We start from the raw sequence: 17,485 nt of genomic DNA on the forward strand, positions 1-17,485 counted from the left end.
GCACGTCATCTAGTATTAAGGTTGAATAATACAACCCAGTAGTTGGATAAGGTTCCCAAGGCAGATCACAAAGTCAGAGACATCCCTACTGTTAGGAGCCCCATCAGAAGACCAAGACCATAATTTACACAACTGTAAAACATGGGTAGAGGGCCTAGGTCAGTCCCTTGCAAGCTCTCTGGATGACAGCCGAGTCTCTGTGATCCTCTCTGGACCTAGGTTAGTAAATTCTGTGGTTTCTCTTTTGGTGCCCTTGGCCTCTCTGTGTCCCACAATCCTTTCTCCACCTCTTCCACAGGATTCTCTGAGGTTCACCAGTGTTTGTAGTTCTGAATCTGTTTCCATCAGTCGCTGGGTTACATTTTCTTAATGAGACCCTCTTGATATTTTCCAACATCTCAGCACACTGAGGAAATTTTTTTGAGAATAATAATTGTTTGAACGGAAGCTAGCCCGAGGTTATTTCACTTTTGTATACTTACTGTATATATGGTGCTTTCTCAGCTCAAGTACTGTTGAGAGCACTTTCAAGCTTCAGGAGTTTCCTGACACTATGAAAAGGGCAAACACCCACACAGTGTCAGCCTAGTCAGACATGAGAAGTACTGGGCAGGACATCGTACAGTGACTGTGATGGCGAGTCCCGATCAACCATCTGGAGCATTTTCATTGTTTCAATAGTGATGTGAAATGTTTTGCAGCGACTTGTCCCCCCAGAATGCTACATAAACTCCACTTCACAAGCATGACACTCCTTCAGGTAGAGGACAGTGTTGGTGTGTTTTCACTGTCCTCTCAAGGAAACTGGCACAAACACTAGCTGACATAACCATGTCCACTTAATTCCCAGATCTTGCAGTGTGCACCCAGTGAGATACAGAAGCTAGAGTTCTCCAGGGGTTCACCCAGAGGCCATGTGCTCGGTGTAAAAGCATGTCCTCATCCCTACTTGTGCACCTGCAACAGCTTTCTTTCTCTTCCACTCCATTCCTCGAGGCTTTGGTGTACTTGGTTGGATCCATGTTAGATCCATTCTGCACATGCTCCCTAGAGCCACCTTCAGTGGGCACGTATCTCCTATAGGGTTTGTGTGATGGAAAGAGGACAGATGTGAAACTTGCTAAAAACCTACATGCTGCAAAGTCATTTCAATCCACAAACCATTTATGGAGATGACACTACTCTCTTTTAGGTCTCATGATGGCTTTCCAATCCCAACATGTGGAGCCCAATGTCTACAAACTGTATGAAAATGAAATTGAGGGGAGCCTTGATTTTGAACACGGGGCCACTGCAGCAACAGAAAGTGTCATCTATGGTGAAGGTTCTCTAAAAGGTTCCGACAAACCAAAGAACCAGGGCATCCCACACTACAAGGATGATGTGACCCACGTTGCTAACTTCAACTACGTTGGTGATGACATCAGGCATGAGAGCCATGGGAGCCACCAAGGGTACAGAAACCCACAGTTGAAGGAGCAGAATACCATGGTTGCTGGCAGAGTGTCACAGGTCCAGTGCACAAGGCCACGGGATCCAGTTTGGTCTCACACCCAGGCAGCTGAATGAGTTGGAAGATGTTTTTGAAAAAACTAAGTACCCCGATGAGATCAAAAGGTATGTGACTTGTTTCAGTATCCGTTCCAGCTCCCATCCATCAGCATCTCTTTAGGAGGTGTGTTCTTCACACTTTGGGCCCTATCTGCTTTGAGCCCAAGCATGAGGTCTTTGTTTAGTTGCTGAGTATGGGAAAGATGTCTGGGAGGTCAAATATATATATATATATATAAAAATGTGTATATATATATATATACACATGTATATATATACATATATACACATATGTATATATACATATATACACATATGTATATATATACACATATGTATATATACATATGTGTATATATATACATATATACACATGTACACATATACACATATTCACATATACATACATACATATAAGTATACACACACACACACATATATATATATATATATATATGCAGTGTGGATTCTAGAAACGGGTTGGTGCTTCTCAATTTCTTCTTTAAGTTTCCTCTTTGTTTTTTTCCTCCTTCTTAACCTCTTCTTGACGACTCCGTTTTATAATGGGAATTGTATTCAAGACCTAGTGGTTTCTAAGCAATCCCTCTGCTAATATAGCATATTCACCTTGTGTCTATTCATGTGGTTATTTTTCCAATAAAATGAAGATCAATGAAAAGTCAGTTTCATACTTTAGAGCTTACCATCTCTACATAGTTTTGTGTTGGCCTGTGATGCATCTCCAGATGTCTATTCATCTTGCCAAGCTGAAATGCTGTATTTCACTAACAGCTCCAATTTCCATCTTCTTCTCCCAGAAAGGACCTTGCAAAGCGCTTGTTCCTGGGAGAATCCAGCGTGCGGGTCAGTAAATCTGAAAAGACTTTGGGCAAGGCACTCTGCTTCAGGACATGGTCCATGTTCTTGTACCCATTATGAAATGCATGCGTGGGTGAGAGGTGTCCTTGTCTGGGTTATAATAGTAACTGAGCACTGAGTCTTGAAGTTGTCAAGAAGTAAAAATGGAACGGGCACCCATTAAGTGTTCTTTCCCATTATTTGAAACAGCATAGTCTCTTAACTGAAAAAAATCTTAAAAAGCTCATTTCTAATTTTTATCATTTTTATCATATTTGATTTTCTTTATTGAGCTATATATTTATCTCTGTTCCCCCTTCCCTTTCCCTTCTTCCTGACTACACTCTCCTGTAACCCCCACACTCCCACTTTACTCAGGAGATTTTGTCTTCTTCTAATACCTATGTAGATCCATTTATGCCTCTCAGAGTGTCCTCTTTGTTGTCTCGGTTCCCTGGGATTGCTGGTTTTCTTTGCTTTATGACTAAAAACCACTTATGAGTGAATATATATTATATTTGTGTTTGTGGGACTGAGTTACATCATCCAATATGGTGTTTTCTAGATCCATCCATTTGCCTGCAAATTTCAAGATGTCATTATTTATTTACTGCTGTGCAAATGTTCATTTTCTTTTTTTGTTATTTATTTTTTAAAGATTTCTGCCTCCTCCCCGCCACTGCCTCCTATTTCCCTCCCCCTCCTCCGATCAAGTCCCCATCCCTCGTCAGCCCAAAGAGCAATCAGGTTCCCTGACCTGTGGGAAGTCCAAGGAACCCCCACCTCCATCCAGGTCTAGTAAGGTGAGCATCCAAACTGCCTAGGCTCCCACAAAGCCAGTATGTGCAGAGGATCAAAAACCCATTGCCATTGATTTTGAGTTCTCAGTAGTCCTCATTGTCCACTATGTTCAGCGAGTCCGGTTTTATCCCATGCTTTTTTAGACCCAGGCCAGCTGGACTTGGCGACTTCCCGATAGAACATCCCCATTGTCTCAATGTGTGGGTGCACCCCTCGCGGTCCTGAGTTTCTTGCTCATGCTCTCTCTCCTTCTGCTCCTGATTTGGACCTTGAGATTTCAGTCCAGTGCTCCAATGTGGGTCTCTGTCTCTGTCCCCTTTCATTGCCTGATGAAGGTTAATATTAAGGAGGATGCCCATATGTTTTTCTTTGGGTTCACCTTCTTACTTAGCTTCTCTAGGATCACAAATTATAGACCCAATATCCCTATTTATGGCTAGAAACCAATTATGAGTGAGTACATCCCATGTTCCTCTTTTGGGTCTGGCTTACCTCACTCAGGATAGTGTTTTCTATTTCTGTCCATTTGTATGCAAAATTCAAGAAGTCCTTGTTTTTTACCGCTGAGTATACTCTAATTTGTATATATTTCATACTTTCTTCATCCATTCTTCCATTGAAGGGCATCTAGGTTGTTTCCAGGTTCTGGCTATTACAAACAATGCTGCTATGAACAAAGTTGAGCATATACTTTTGCTGTATGATAGGGCATCTCTTGGGTATATTCCCAAGAGTGGTATTGCTGGGTACAGGGGTAGGTTAATGCCGAATTTCCTGAGAAACTGCCACACTGCTTTCCAAAGTGGTTGCACAAGTTTGCATTCCCACCAGCAATGGATGAGTGTATCCCTTTCTCCACAAACTCGCCAGCAAAGGCTACCATTGGTGTTTTTTTTATTTTAGCCATTCTGACAAGTGTAAGATTGATGGAGGAAGGTCATTGGCTAATAAAGGCACTGCCCTGGCCCATTTTATTGGTTAGAGGATAGGTGGGAGGAGTAAACAGAACAAAATGCTGGGAGGAAAAGGAAGTGAGCTCAGAGACTCCACCGCTCTGCTCTCGGGAGCAGACGCCTCAGGGAGACGCCATACTCCCAGCTCCCAGGCAGACACACGCCATGAAGCTCGACCCAGGATGGACTAGGCTAGAATCTTCCCGGTAAGACCGGTGCTCACCGATTATTAGAGATGGGTTGATCGGGATATCAGAATTAGCCAGTAAGGGCTAGGGCAGAAGGGCCAAGCAGTGATTAAATGAATACAGTGTCCGTGTAATTATTTCGGGGCATAAGCTAGCCGCCAAGCAGGCAGCCGGGGTGCTGGGGATGCAGCCCCGCCGCCCTTATTACTTCATATGGCGCCCACGTGGACAACTGCTTCCACATAAAGCCCGAGACAGCTTGGGAAGTAATTCTAGAACAAAATGAAAGCATTGTGCCTGGTTTCTTGGTAGCAGCATTTTCTCAGTTCTACTCTGCTTACTAGAGGCAAGCAAGCGCCTCATCTAAGAGAGGCTTCCTGACTCAGCTTTAGCTGCAAAGCCTGCAGCTCATTAAGAGGTCCTGCCACGAAATACTTAAACGGTGTTGACGAAAAGCTGAACGCATGCTTTTCGGTTTTCAGCCGTAGTAGGAAAAAAGCTGCGCCGTTTAAAAATGCTGGCTTTCTGGGCCATCCTGCCAGGGCAAACTCTGACCGTTTGAGGCAGGAGGGCCGGCTACCAAGAGAGGACGTGAGTGTTGTCTGTTGTAGCTCACTTGCTGGCAGGGACCTTGAAATGCCACACAGTTGTTGCAGTAAACATGGCTACAGCCTGTATATCCACCATGAGGCTGGAAAGCTAAGGAATGGACTGGATCTAGCTGGCAAAGCCACGCCTTTAATCCTACCCATATTGCTCAGTAATTTAAAGGCTCGTGTGGTCAGAAAAAGAGAGATATACAGTAAAGAGAGATTCAAAGACAAAGAAAATTTCTGAATGGTTTAAAGTGTGTTAAAAATATAGGCAGACTAAAAGTTGAAGTTCTTAAAGTAAAAAAACAAAAAAAGAAAGAGAGTTGTTGTGTGTGGTAGCACACGCCTTTAATCCCAGTGCCTAGAAGGCAGAGATTAACAAATCTCTGTGAGTTCAAGGTGTAGTAGCAAACACCTTTAATCCTGAATGCCTGGGAGGCAGAGACAGGTGGATCTCTGAGAGTTCAAAGACAGCCTGGACTACAGAGTTACTTCAGGTCAAAGATACAGAGAACCTGTCTCAATAAGCAAAGAGTTAAAAGTAAAAATAAACAAAATAGAGGTTAAAACAAAGCTGCACAAAGATGGAAAATACACAGAGAATCTTGATACTGTATGCTATTATGCTCTCTTTAAATTATTTAAACGCTGAGGAAGGAGCAACAGATGCTAAAAGATATTTATTTATAAATGCTGCTGAACTAATCCAACACAGATATTTTGAAAATGCCTTGAATTTGAAATTTGGATCTAAGGACATGATACTTTGGAAAGGAGTTTCTTATTTTGTTTTCACAGAGGATGAGACGCTGTTCATTTCTTCTATTCCGATTTGGTATGATGGACCACGCCCTCCTGAAGGGTTGCAGTGAACATCTTCAGAAAATTGCTTCGCTCAACTGCCAACTGAGATGAAACTAGCACACAGGTTATACCATGAAAGACCTAATTAACGACGCCCCCATTCAGCAGGAAGCAGTTTGGAGAGAAATAACTGCGCCCATATTCCCAAAAAATGTTTATAAATGTTCTTTTACATTTAAAGGGGGATATGATATAGGTATGAATAATTTGCATTAGTATAGATTTTGCTTTATTGATAGAGATTTAAGGTCAATTTTGTTATATGTATAAGTGTTTCTGATTTTGATTAAGGTATTGTGATTGTGTAGTTCATTTAAATATGTACTGTATAATTAAGAAATATAGGTTGTTAATGGATAATCATCGATAATAGTAAAGCTTGTAGTCATGTTAGTTAATATTTTCTAGATGTGCGTAGATATATTTTAGATAGACATTTTTCATGTCTTTCAAAGATTACAGAATAGGACATTTAATGTTTTAATAACTGAGGACTTTTCATGACAATGAGACACTCTGCTCCTGTCAGCACCAATGTACTTCAAGAGGAAGATGGGCATCGAAGAGGCACCTTATGGAGTTTGATAGCCATTTGGGCAAGAAACTGCTCTTGCCTGGACTATTGCATAAACTGGACACAGAGAACCCGCAGAGAGAGGACTACTGAACTTGCCTAAGGTGAGATGATCTTTCGGGGTTCCTGATTCATGAAAGAGTCTGCGAGACATTCTGCAGGACACAACAGATAGTGACTGAACTGACTTTGAATTTTCCTGCTTTATGGAAATGTCTGCTGGATACCATGGGCCTGAAGGCTTGAAGATGGATGCCCCAACGGTACAAAAGAACTTTGGGTGACTGTCCAGGCAGCGAGATTTCTTTGTCATTTCTAGAGTTTGAAGTTTCTTAGTTCTTGTTTACTTAGGTAATATATCTTTCTGGAGTCTTTGATGGAGTTAAGAATAGTTAGTTGTAGTTTTCCTTAGTTATGATAAAGATTATTGTAACTTTTACTTGATAACTGTTTGGTATATGTAATTTTGCTATGTTAAAGCCTTTTTTTTTGTTTAAACCGAAAAAGGGAAATGATGGAGGAAGGTCATTGGCTAATAAAGGCACTGCCCTGGCCCGTTTTATTGGTTAGAGGATAGGTGGGAGGAGTAAACAGAACAAAATGCTGGGAGGAAAAGGAAGTGAGCTCAGAGACTCCACCGCTCTGCTCTCGGGAGCAGACGCCTCAGGGAGACGCCATACTCCCAGCTCCCAGGCAGACACACGCCATGAAGCTCGACCCAGGATGGACTAGGCTAGAATCTTCCCGGTAAGACCGGTGCTCACCGATTATTAGAGATGGGTTGATCGGGATATCAGAATTAGCCAGTAAGGGCTAGGGCAGAAAGGCCAAGCAGTGATTAAATGAATACAGTGTCCGTGTAATTATTTCGGGGCATAAGCTAGCCGCCAAGCAGGCAGCCGGGGTGCTGGGGATGCAGCCCCGCTGCCCTTATTACTTCATAAGATTATATCTCAAAGTTGTCTTGATTTGAATTTCCCTGATCGCTAAGGAGGTTGAGCATGACCTTAAGTGTTTTTTGGCCATTTGAACTTCTTCTGTTGAGAGTTCTCTGTTCAGCTCAGTGCCCCATTTTATAATTGGGTTGATTAGCCTTTTATGGTCTGGTTTCTTGAATTCTTTATATATTTTAGAGATCAAACCTTTGTCAGTTGTGGGGTTGGTGAAGATCTTCTCCTAGTCAGTGGAGACTTTTTGTCTTAGTGACAGTGTCCTTTGCTTTACAGAAGCTTCTCAGTCTCAGGAGGTCCCATTTATTCAATGATGCCCTTAATGTCTGTGCTGCTAGGGTTATACCTAGGAAGTGGTCTCCTGTGTCCATGTGTTGTAGAATACTTCCCACTTTCTCTTCTTTCAGGTTCAGTGTGTTCGGACTGATATTGAGGTCTTTAATCCACTTGGACTTGAGTTTTGTGCATGGTGATAGATATGGATCTATTTTCATTCTTCTACAGATTGACATCCAGTTTTGCCAGCACTATTTGTTGAACATGCTCTCTTTTTTCCACTGTATATTTTTAGCTCCTTTATCGAAAATCAGGTGTTCATAGGTTTGTGGGTTAAAGTCCAGGTCTTCTATTTGATTCCATTGGTCGACTTCTCTGATTTTATGTCAGTACCAAGCTGTTTTCAATATTGTAGCTCTGTAATAGAGTTTGAAGTCAGGGATGGTACCAATGTCCATTTTCTTCATCCATTCTTTGTCTGATGGCCTTCCAGGTTGTTTCCATGTTCTGGCTCTTATGAATAATGCTGCTATGAACATATTTGAGCTGATGTTCTTGTGGCATGATTGAGTGTTTTGGGTATATAACCACCAGTGCTATTGCTGGGTCTGGAGGTGGATTGTTACCTAATTTTCTGTGAAATCGGCAAGCTTATTTTCAAAGAAGCTGTTTCCACTCCCACCAGAAATGCAGTAGTGTTTCTCTTACCCCACATCCTCCCCATCATAAATTGTCATCAGTGTTCTGATCATGGCCATTCTTACAGGTGTATGATGGAATCTTAGAGTTGTTTGGATTTGCATTTCTCTGATGACTAAGAATTTTGAACATTTCATCAAGTGTCTTTCAGCCATTTGAGATTCACAGACTACTCATAATCAGTATGTGAACATCATATATATAGACAGCATTGTGTATTATAAGGTCATGCATTTAGGAAAATGTTAATGTTTACTGGTATGTGTACAGAGATTAATACTGAAGTCCGGACCCTCAGGTCATTTCAGGGTACTTATGTGTACTGTTGTAGTAGGATTCTAAGTGACCTTGGGGACATTCTCATTGATGTAGCAAGCAGTAGGGGAAAAACAGGGCTCAGTTTCAACAAAGAAACACTTAGTTATAAGTGTGGATTAAGTGAGACCAGAGAGAAATTAGTGTTTCATAACGAACCTGTGTTTAATTTATCCAAGAGTCATGTGGAACAACACTCACAAGTGCACATGATTGGCCCTCCACCTTTGTAAGTTTGTGTAAAGCCAATGTAGAAAGCAGCAAAGTTGAACATTCATGTTCCCCGATGCTGTGTTTAGATTATCTAAATACAATGCCAAAATAGTCATGTCAGTGTTATGAGATGTATGGGGCAGACAGCTTTAAAGGGTTAATTTTGTTACAACTAAACAAAAAGAAATGGTAATGGGTTTTTTATTCTAGTGCACTTACTGGCTTTGTGGGAGCCTAGGCAGTTTGGATGCTGACCTTCCTAGACCTGGATGGAGGTGGGTGGTTTTTGGACTTCTCACAGGGCAGCGAATCCTGATTGCTCTTTGGGCTGATGAGGGAGGGGGAATGATTGGAGGGGGGGGGGATGGGAGGCAGTGGCGGCGAGGAGGCTGAAATCTTTAATAAATGAATAATTAATTAATTAATAAAAAGAATTACATTGAGCCCATTTAAGTTAATCGAGTAAAGAGAACGTGATCAGGGGATGCTATTGATAGTCAAAATGCAGGTTGGTACTGAGGAGAGGGCCCAAAGATAAAGCTCTTGCCACATGAGTCTGAGGATCTGGGTTGGAACCCTCAGCATAAAGTTTAGCAGGTGTCAGCTCACCTGTAGTCAGAATCTCTTATTCAGGAGGCAGAGACTGCGGATCCTTAGGGAGATCTAGATTAGCTCAGTTGCTGAGCTGAGGTTCATGGACAACCCTGCCAGTGTAAATCATGTGGGGAGCAAGCTAAGAAGATGCTTGACTCTGACCTTGGTCCTCTGCATGCACGAGTGTGCATTTGCACATAGATACACATGCAGATCACACACCTTTGCAAGTTTTTATGTGTTTGCAAATACATAAAAAGCAAAGGTGCCAAGCCACAGTCAAGTGTGTCTTCTGTTGACTAACTTGAAAACTGAAAGTATTCTTTTCCTTTAAAGGAGTCTATATTGAACATGTGTGTTTTTTGAAATGTGGGAAAAGATAGAGCTCACTTTAAGTAAGAGCTGTAACTATCTTATTTTCAAATGAATATCTTTCCTTCAGACAGTAAAGACTAATGTTTAGATCATGGGATAAAAGCTGAGGCCATGAGCCCAGAGGCCACTCCATAGCAAATGAGAAGTGGAAAAGCAGTGCAGAGTGCTATTCATGCTAAATTCCTTCAGCATGGATCAGGGAGTCTTGATGTAGGCAAACTCCCTACCTGCAGCAGTAGCTTCTGCGGAATAGCAGTCCTGCCTAGGAGCCCCTGATGACTGACATCCTAACACCACTAGGTGTAAACTACAGTAGGACCAGGCTCAGGTTGGAGAAACTGGGAGAGAAGAGGGAGATTCCCCCAGGATGGAGAGGAGCAGAGATTGGAAAAGAAAAGCTGAAGGAGTGAGGAATTCTCCTGCTTTCAAGCTGACAGGACCCTGTACTTCAGCTCCAGAGACACAGAGGTGCTGCAGCCCCAGAGACTGATGTGAAGCAGCTCTGGAGACACAGATGCCCTACAGCTCCTGAGGCTGATGCACTGCGGCTCCAGAGAGGCCGATGCCCTGCAGCTCTAGAGATGCTGATGAATCACAGCTCCAGAGTGACTGATATACTGCAGAGCCCTATGTACTGCAGCTTTAGAGGGGCTGATGATGCACTGCAGCTCCAGAGAGGCTGATGCACTGCAGCTTCAGAGAGACTGATGCACTGGAGCTCCAGAGGCTGATGCACTACAGCTCCAGAGGCTGATGCACTGCTGCTCTAGAGAGCATGGACACAGCATACAAGAAAAAACACTCCTGTTCTCTTGTTTGCATCTTCTTCAGTGTGACATTCCCAAAGCCTTCTTATTTCCCCTTTCCTCTTATAAACATAATAGATAGGCTTTAGTAATAAATCATGGGGGACTCTGATCTAATGTGAACCCACATGAGTTTGCCACTGGTGATGTGGGAGTCCCCTCTGTGTACAATGATTACCATTAATGAAGAAAGAAACTGCTTTGGACCTATAGCAAGGCAGAACTTAGGTAGGCAGGGAATGCGAGGCTGAATACTGGGATAAAGAAGGGCAGAGTCGGAGCGAAAAGCCATGGACCCAATGCTAGAGGCAGACATGGCCAAATTTGCTCATAAGCCACTGTCACATGGAGAAACACAGATTAATAGAAGTGGGTTAAATTAATATATGAGTTAGCCAATAATATGCTAGAGCTAATATGCCAACAGTGACTTAATTAATATAGATCCTGTGTGATTATTTAGGGGCTAAGCTAACCGGGAGGCTGGGAACCAACAAGCAGCATCCTCCCATCACACTGGGGCTTTGATTGTTTTCATGGAGGCATCATGTTGGGAGTATTGAGTTCCCCTCATGGCTTCTGGTCCTTTAGTTGGTCTTCTTTAGACTATACATCCACATAATAGGAGGGGCAGGCAGGGGAGAAAGGACATGGACTTAAAGATGTGCAGTTTGAGAACTTCCAATATAATGGACCCTTATTCCCTAGGAGTCTCAGAGGATGGTGACATCTAACAGGTAAGTGTGACTGTATTTCCATAGCTGGCTATGTATTAAGGAGGAGACAGTTTGTTTTAACTGTTCTCCACATTGTTGCAGATCACATTCCTGAGTGGAGGTACATCCTAAAAACTTTGATCTCCTTGTAGAAGAACAGAGCCCAGGATGCCCTTCATGTTGGGCAAAAGTAGGGCATAATTATCAAGCTACAACTCTCATTGAGAAAATTGCCTTTATCCTGAGCCCAGAAAAGTTAGGAGGGCATGAAAGAGGGGGAGGGCAAAATTCCATAACTGAGAGTGACCTACCCCTATTACCTACACAATGGAAGCAGGGAGTCCCAAGATATCTGAATGATTTGTCTGAATTGGCTCATTTCCCTATTCCTATAGATCCCAACAGTACATCTCTGTGCACGCCTCCCTTTGAGTAGTGTTAGCTCTCCCAAGTCAATTTGGGAATGGTGTTTGTTTGTTTGTTTGTTTGTTTGTTTGAGCTGGGGATAGGATGTGACTTTGCACACTCTTTTGGCAAGTGTGATACCTTGTAATCACCCCACCTCCTTAAGGTGCTGGAGCAATAAGAAGCCGTCCATCGATAAATGGTGACCTGAAATCATGGGAGTAAAGTGGTTCACCGCGGAGAAATTATGTGTTTTGATAAAGAAAAATATGCCAGAGTAGATCCAGAAACACCGGAACAGAAGGAGAAGATGCTGGAGGGACAAAGAGGAGAGGGGAATGAGGAGGAGGAGGAGAAGGAGGAGGAGCCTGGGAAAGAAGGAGATTGTTTTCTGACAGTAAGGGGAGGTAGGAAGCAGGTATCCCACTATCCTACGTGGTGAATCTCACAGCATCCCTTGTCCTTCCTGACATGGGCCCCTTGTATGGAGCCCCACTGGGAGTTAGGATTGAGCTTCTGTACAAGGCAGTACAAGCACATGTATTGTTGAAGTGCGTTGACTTCATTTTGATTTTTGACCTTTTGTACAGAAAATAGGTTTTTGTTCCTTTAGAATCATCCAGCACCTTTGTATATTCCAGTTTTTCTGCTTGTTCTTCTGCTTTGATCCCTGAGCCTTGAAGGGAGGAGGTTATGAACACATTCCATTTGGGATAGGGCACTCCATAGTTGTTAGCAGAGATTGCCACTCACACGGTCTATAGCTAATGGAAAGTCTTTATTCCAGCTGACTAGGATGACACCCAGGTATCTGGGCACCAAGGCATGGCCCCAGGCGTCCAGAACACAGTGGTTTTAAGGGCATCTTAAAACCTAGATGTCCTAGCATCTAGCTTAGCCAATGCAGTTGCCTGTGCAGAAGTAAGCAGTTTGAATCACGCTGTTTACTGAAGCTAAGATAAGCAGTTAGCTGGCGGAAGGGTTCATACAAACAGGTACTTTAACCACAGCTAAGTTAGTTAGAATATCCCTGATTTTGGTTTCTAGAATAGATTTAATTAACTTCCTGTGGGATTTTCATTTACAGAGATCAAATTCTATTTCTACGTGAAATGGCCTCAATGACAATTGAGATGGAGAAACCTCTTCACTGGCTTAACCTGTCACATTTCCCACTAGATTAGAAGGCATGAGTCAAATCATTGATTCTTCCTATTCTAGGAGGGCATAGTTGTTTCTAGAAACCAGTAACTTGAATGAGTTTGTTTTCTGTTTGAGGCAGTTGGCCATGCAGGTGAAGATGCAGGGTTCCACAGTTAGTCTGATCAGGACAAGAATCAATGGTCCAGTTAATGCTGACACTAAGCTATAGGGATTTAGTCACCAGAGATTGTTAACAATGTAATGATCTATATCTTCTTTCTTTCCTTCCTTTGAGCTTTTCTCTCTCCCTTCTTTTCCTCTTCCCCTTCTCTTATCTTCTGCTTTCTTTCTTCTTTCTATCGACTAATCTTGTCCCCTCACGTACCCTTTCCACCTTCCTTTCCTCATCATCCCCCAGTCCTTTCTCCTCTGTAGTAATACGAGCGGCAGGGCTGTGTCCCAGGCACCCGGACGCCTGCACAGCTAGCTTTAGTTAATATTTTCTAGATGTACATAGATATATTTTAGATAGGCATTCTTCATATCTTTCAAAACTTATAGAATATGGCATTTTAAATGTTTTAATAACTTAGGGTTTTTCATGACAATGAGACATGTCTGCTCCTGGCAGCACCAATCTACTTCAAGAAGAAGATGGGCATCAAAGAGGATCCTTATGGAGTTTGATAGCCATTTGGGCAAGAAACTGCTCTTGCCTGGACTGTTGCATAAACTGGACACAGAGAACCCACAGAGAGAGGACTACTGAACTTGCCTAAAGGTGAGATGATCTTTCGGGGTTCCTGATTCATGAAAGAGATTGCAAGACATTCTGCAGGACACAGCAGATAGTGACTGAACTGCCTTTGAAATTTCCTGCTTCATGGAAATGTCTGCTGGATACTATGGGCCTGTAGGCCAAAGAAGGATGCCCCAAAGGTACAAAAGAACTGGTGACTGTACAGGCAGCGAGACATCTCTGTCATTTCTAGAGTTTTCTTATTTCTTGTTTACTTAGGTAGTATTATATCCTTCTGGAGTCTTTGATGGAGTTGAAGAATGTCTATCTAACTGAAATACATCTCTATATATCTAGAAAATCTAACTAACATGACTACAAGCTTTACTATTATTGATGATTATCCATTAACAACCTATATTTTCTAATTATACATTATACTTTTAAAATGAATTACACAATCACAATATCTTAATCAAGAGCAGAAATACATATACATATAGCAAAATTGACCTTAAAATCCATACCAATGCAAATTATTCATACCTATATCATATCCCTCTTTAAATGTAAAAGAACATTTATAAACAATATTTTGGGAACATGGGCGCAGTTTTTTCTCTCCAAAATGCTTCCTGCTGAATGGGGGCATTGTTAATTAGGTCTTTCATGGTATAACCTGTGTGCTAGGTTCATCTCAGTTGGCAGTTGAGCGAAGCAATTTTTTGAAGATGTTCACAACCTTTCAGGAGGGCATGGTCAATCATACCAAATTGGAATAGAAGAAATCCACAGGGTCTGGTCCTCTATGAAAAGAAAAGAAGAACCTCTCCAAAGCATCATATTCTTAGACCCAAATTTTGAAATCGTAATACCCTTATATCCATTCTGGTTTAGCTTGGCAGCCCATGTAATGAAATGTCTCTCTGTACTTAGCTCCTTTACAGTCAAAAATTTTAAAGAAAGCACAATGTACATAATCCAGACTCTTTGTGAATTTTCCATTTTTACGTGGCTTATTTTTCTTTATTTCTTTTAATCTTTTAACTATCTGTACTCTGTCTCTTTAAAGACTTTACCCTTTTCTTTTTAAGACATTAACTTTATTCTTTATATTTTTCTTCTTCTCTCTCTCAAGCCTACATACATTCATCCAACAGTGTGGTCTTTTATGTCTGAATCTGTTTTATTGTGAATCTGTAACATTTTTTTTACTATCCAGGAGCATTTCTTAAAATGTTAAGCTGTTCTTAAAAACTTAAGTTGCACCATGTACAGGTAATATGGTACTGCCTGTGTCCTGCCCAGTCGAAACCTTAACTGCGCTGTTATCACAATAATTACGGTAGTTCCAGTTCAGCATGGAGCAGTTGCTCCTGCCTCAGATCCATTTGGTGCCTCTGAGCTGTGCAGAGTTCCAGCACACAGCAAGTCCACATTGGAGCTGCACTCAGCAGTTTAATTCTGAGACTGAGCGTGCAGCACAGAAACTCTTTTTATCCAAGTTACAGCCAAATCTGACATGCAGAGCACTGTGCAGTGTGAAAACAGGTCTCTGTATGTAGGCGGGAATCCGCCATGCTCTTCGGCCTGCCTAAGCCTGATTTTGCAGTCTGCCCAGGTGCAGGCAGGGAGTGCTGAGCCATCAGCACAGTCTCAGAGCACTCTCCTTTCGATCCCAAGTGGGAACACAAATATCCAGTACCCTAAAAAGCCTTTGAAATGCTTTAAAGCCAGAGTTAACGCTTGCAGCATAGGCCCAGGAAGCCGTGCTTTAAAATGACGCAGCGTTTTTTATGCTGCTGTTGCCGAATCAGGAAATCTCTCTACAGCACGCCACCAACAAACAGCAAAAATCTGTGTTAAACTCTCTCTCCCTTATTTTTAAGCCTTCTCATGTTTTTAAGTGGATTTAGTCCATCATGTCTGGGCGCCATCTGTAGTAATAGGAGTGGTGGGGCTGCGTCCCCAGCACCCCAGCCACCCATATGGCTAGCTTATGCACCAAAATAATTACACGGACACTGTATTCTTTTAATCACTGCTTGGCCCATTTCTATCTAGCCGCTTCTAGGCTAACTCTCACACCTGGACTAGCCCATTTCTAATATTCTATGTACCACAGCTAGGTGCGCTTACCGGGAAGATTCTAGCCTACTTCCATCCTGGGTCGGAGCTTCATCGCGTGTGTCTGCCCAGGAGCCGGGAGCATGGCGTCTCTGCTGAGGTGTCTGCTCCCGAGAGGAGAGTTGTTGAGTCTCTGAGCTCATTTCCTCTTTCTCCCAGCATTCTGTTCTATTTACTCCACCCACCTATGTTCTAAGCTATGAGGCCAGGCAATTTCTTTATTACTTTACCAATGAAATCAACAGATTGATATATCTCCTCTACTTATTTAAAAAGCAGTTACTCATGCATGCACTCCAGGGCACTGGCAGCCCATTCGCAACACCTCATCTTCACTCTTCTCCTCTCTTAGACCAATAGGCTGCTGAATTTTCAGCAAGCCTGCTGAAAACCAGACTTGGCCCAGGCATTGGCCCATCACTTCGCAGCAGCTTCCTTTCCTGTGCATAGGAGATAAGAGGCCTCTATGGGAAGACACAGAAACCTCCACAGTCACCCAGCAAGGGCCTTGCATTTTTGTAGATCTTTCATGGATAAAATAGTACAGGGTCAAAGTAAAAGAAATTAGTAATATATTCAGGTTTCTGGCTCTTCAACTTAGATCAGAAATCTTGGGATCATCTCAAACAATCAAATTTGAATAATCTATGGCAGTTGTTTCAGCTGTTCCTGCACCTATTTAAACGGAACCAGAATTGGGACCCATTTGGCCTTTGTTAATATAGATTCAAGGCCAAATATGAGCTCTCCCATCTTCTCTATTATAGGCATATATCATGAGGATTACATAGACAAGAATTCATGCAGTGGGGTGTGACTTTCCAGAGAGTCAGGGAAGATATCATTATTCTAAGCAGTAGTTCAAGTAAGTCAGATAATTCAAGGGAATGACGAGGTACCTTTTACTTGGCAGAGAAAGACTGGTCGATCTAAAGCCTCACTGGCATTTACTGTTACACAGAGTTGTGTTTTCCTCTTGTGATATTGACTGTTGAATACACTAAAGCCATCTCTTTCACCATGTTATTGCAGAGCTGGTTTAAGAAAAGAAGAACCCAATACAGGAAACATCAGCAGTCTCAGATTCTCCAGTGTACATCTGCTGATAGCCAGGACACCTTGCAGTAAAGCTTTTGTAGGAGTCCTGAAGCATCATCTTGTCCAGGCCTCAGATGAAGACAGGATCTTCAGGTGTCACTGACACCTTCTGATGGCTGTGACACCTTATCCCTTCAGCAATAAAGAGTTGTGTATTCAAAATATTTCATGTCCTTTTTGGGGGTCAGTAAGGTGTGGATGTCCATTATTGAGAAAATATTTAACAGAAGATAAAAGGAAGGGATCAAACCCTGAGTCATCTTTACTACTCCACAAGTCACAAAAGTTTCTCAAGACTGACGGCAATCCTCGCTCAGACATATATTCTTCTCTCTTGTCACATTGTACCATCCTTACCTTAACTCGACCCTGTAGGAACAAACACCTAAGAACAGGAACAGGACAAGTCCCCAGTGATAAGACTGTTCACGACAAAAACAGAGTTTCCCCCAAATCTACGAGTTCACTCTTGTACTGCAACAAATACAAAAAGACTACTTTCTGAGCATTCATCAGAGGGGAGTGTGACCAGTGACCTAGGCTACCCCCAGGTCTGTTCACTGTCCCTCCTTTCAATGGTACAGTTATGGTACTAGGAGTCCTCCTGACACAGATCCTACTGTTTCAAAGGAAACACAAGAGCCCAT

General features: G+C 42.4%; 1 pseudogene; it reads left to right on the top strand.

The window, feature by feature from the left end:
* The first annotated feature begins 1,200 nt into the window (after positions 1 to 1,200).
* On the top strand, positions 1,201 to 16,868 carry LOC121439819 (annotated as a pseudogene).
* The last annotated feature ends 617 nt before the right edge of the window (positions 16,869 to 17,485 follow it).

Source organism: Microtus oregoni, unplaced genomic scaffold (genome assembly GCF_018167655.1).
Source record: "Microtus oregoni isolate MIOR12 unplaced genomic scaffold, Mior012 000063F_ref0000156, whole genome shotgun sequence".
Classification (NCBI taxonomy): Eukaryota; Metazoa; Chordata; class Mammalia; order Rodentia; family Cricetidae; genus Microtus; species Microtus oregoni.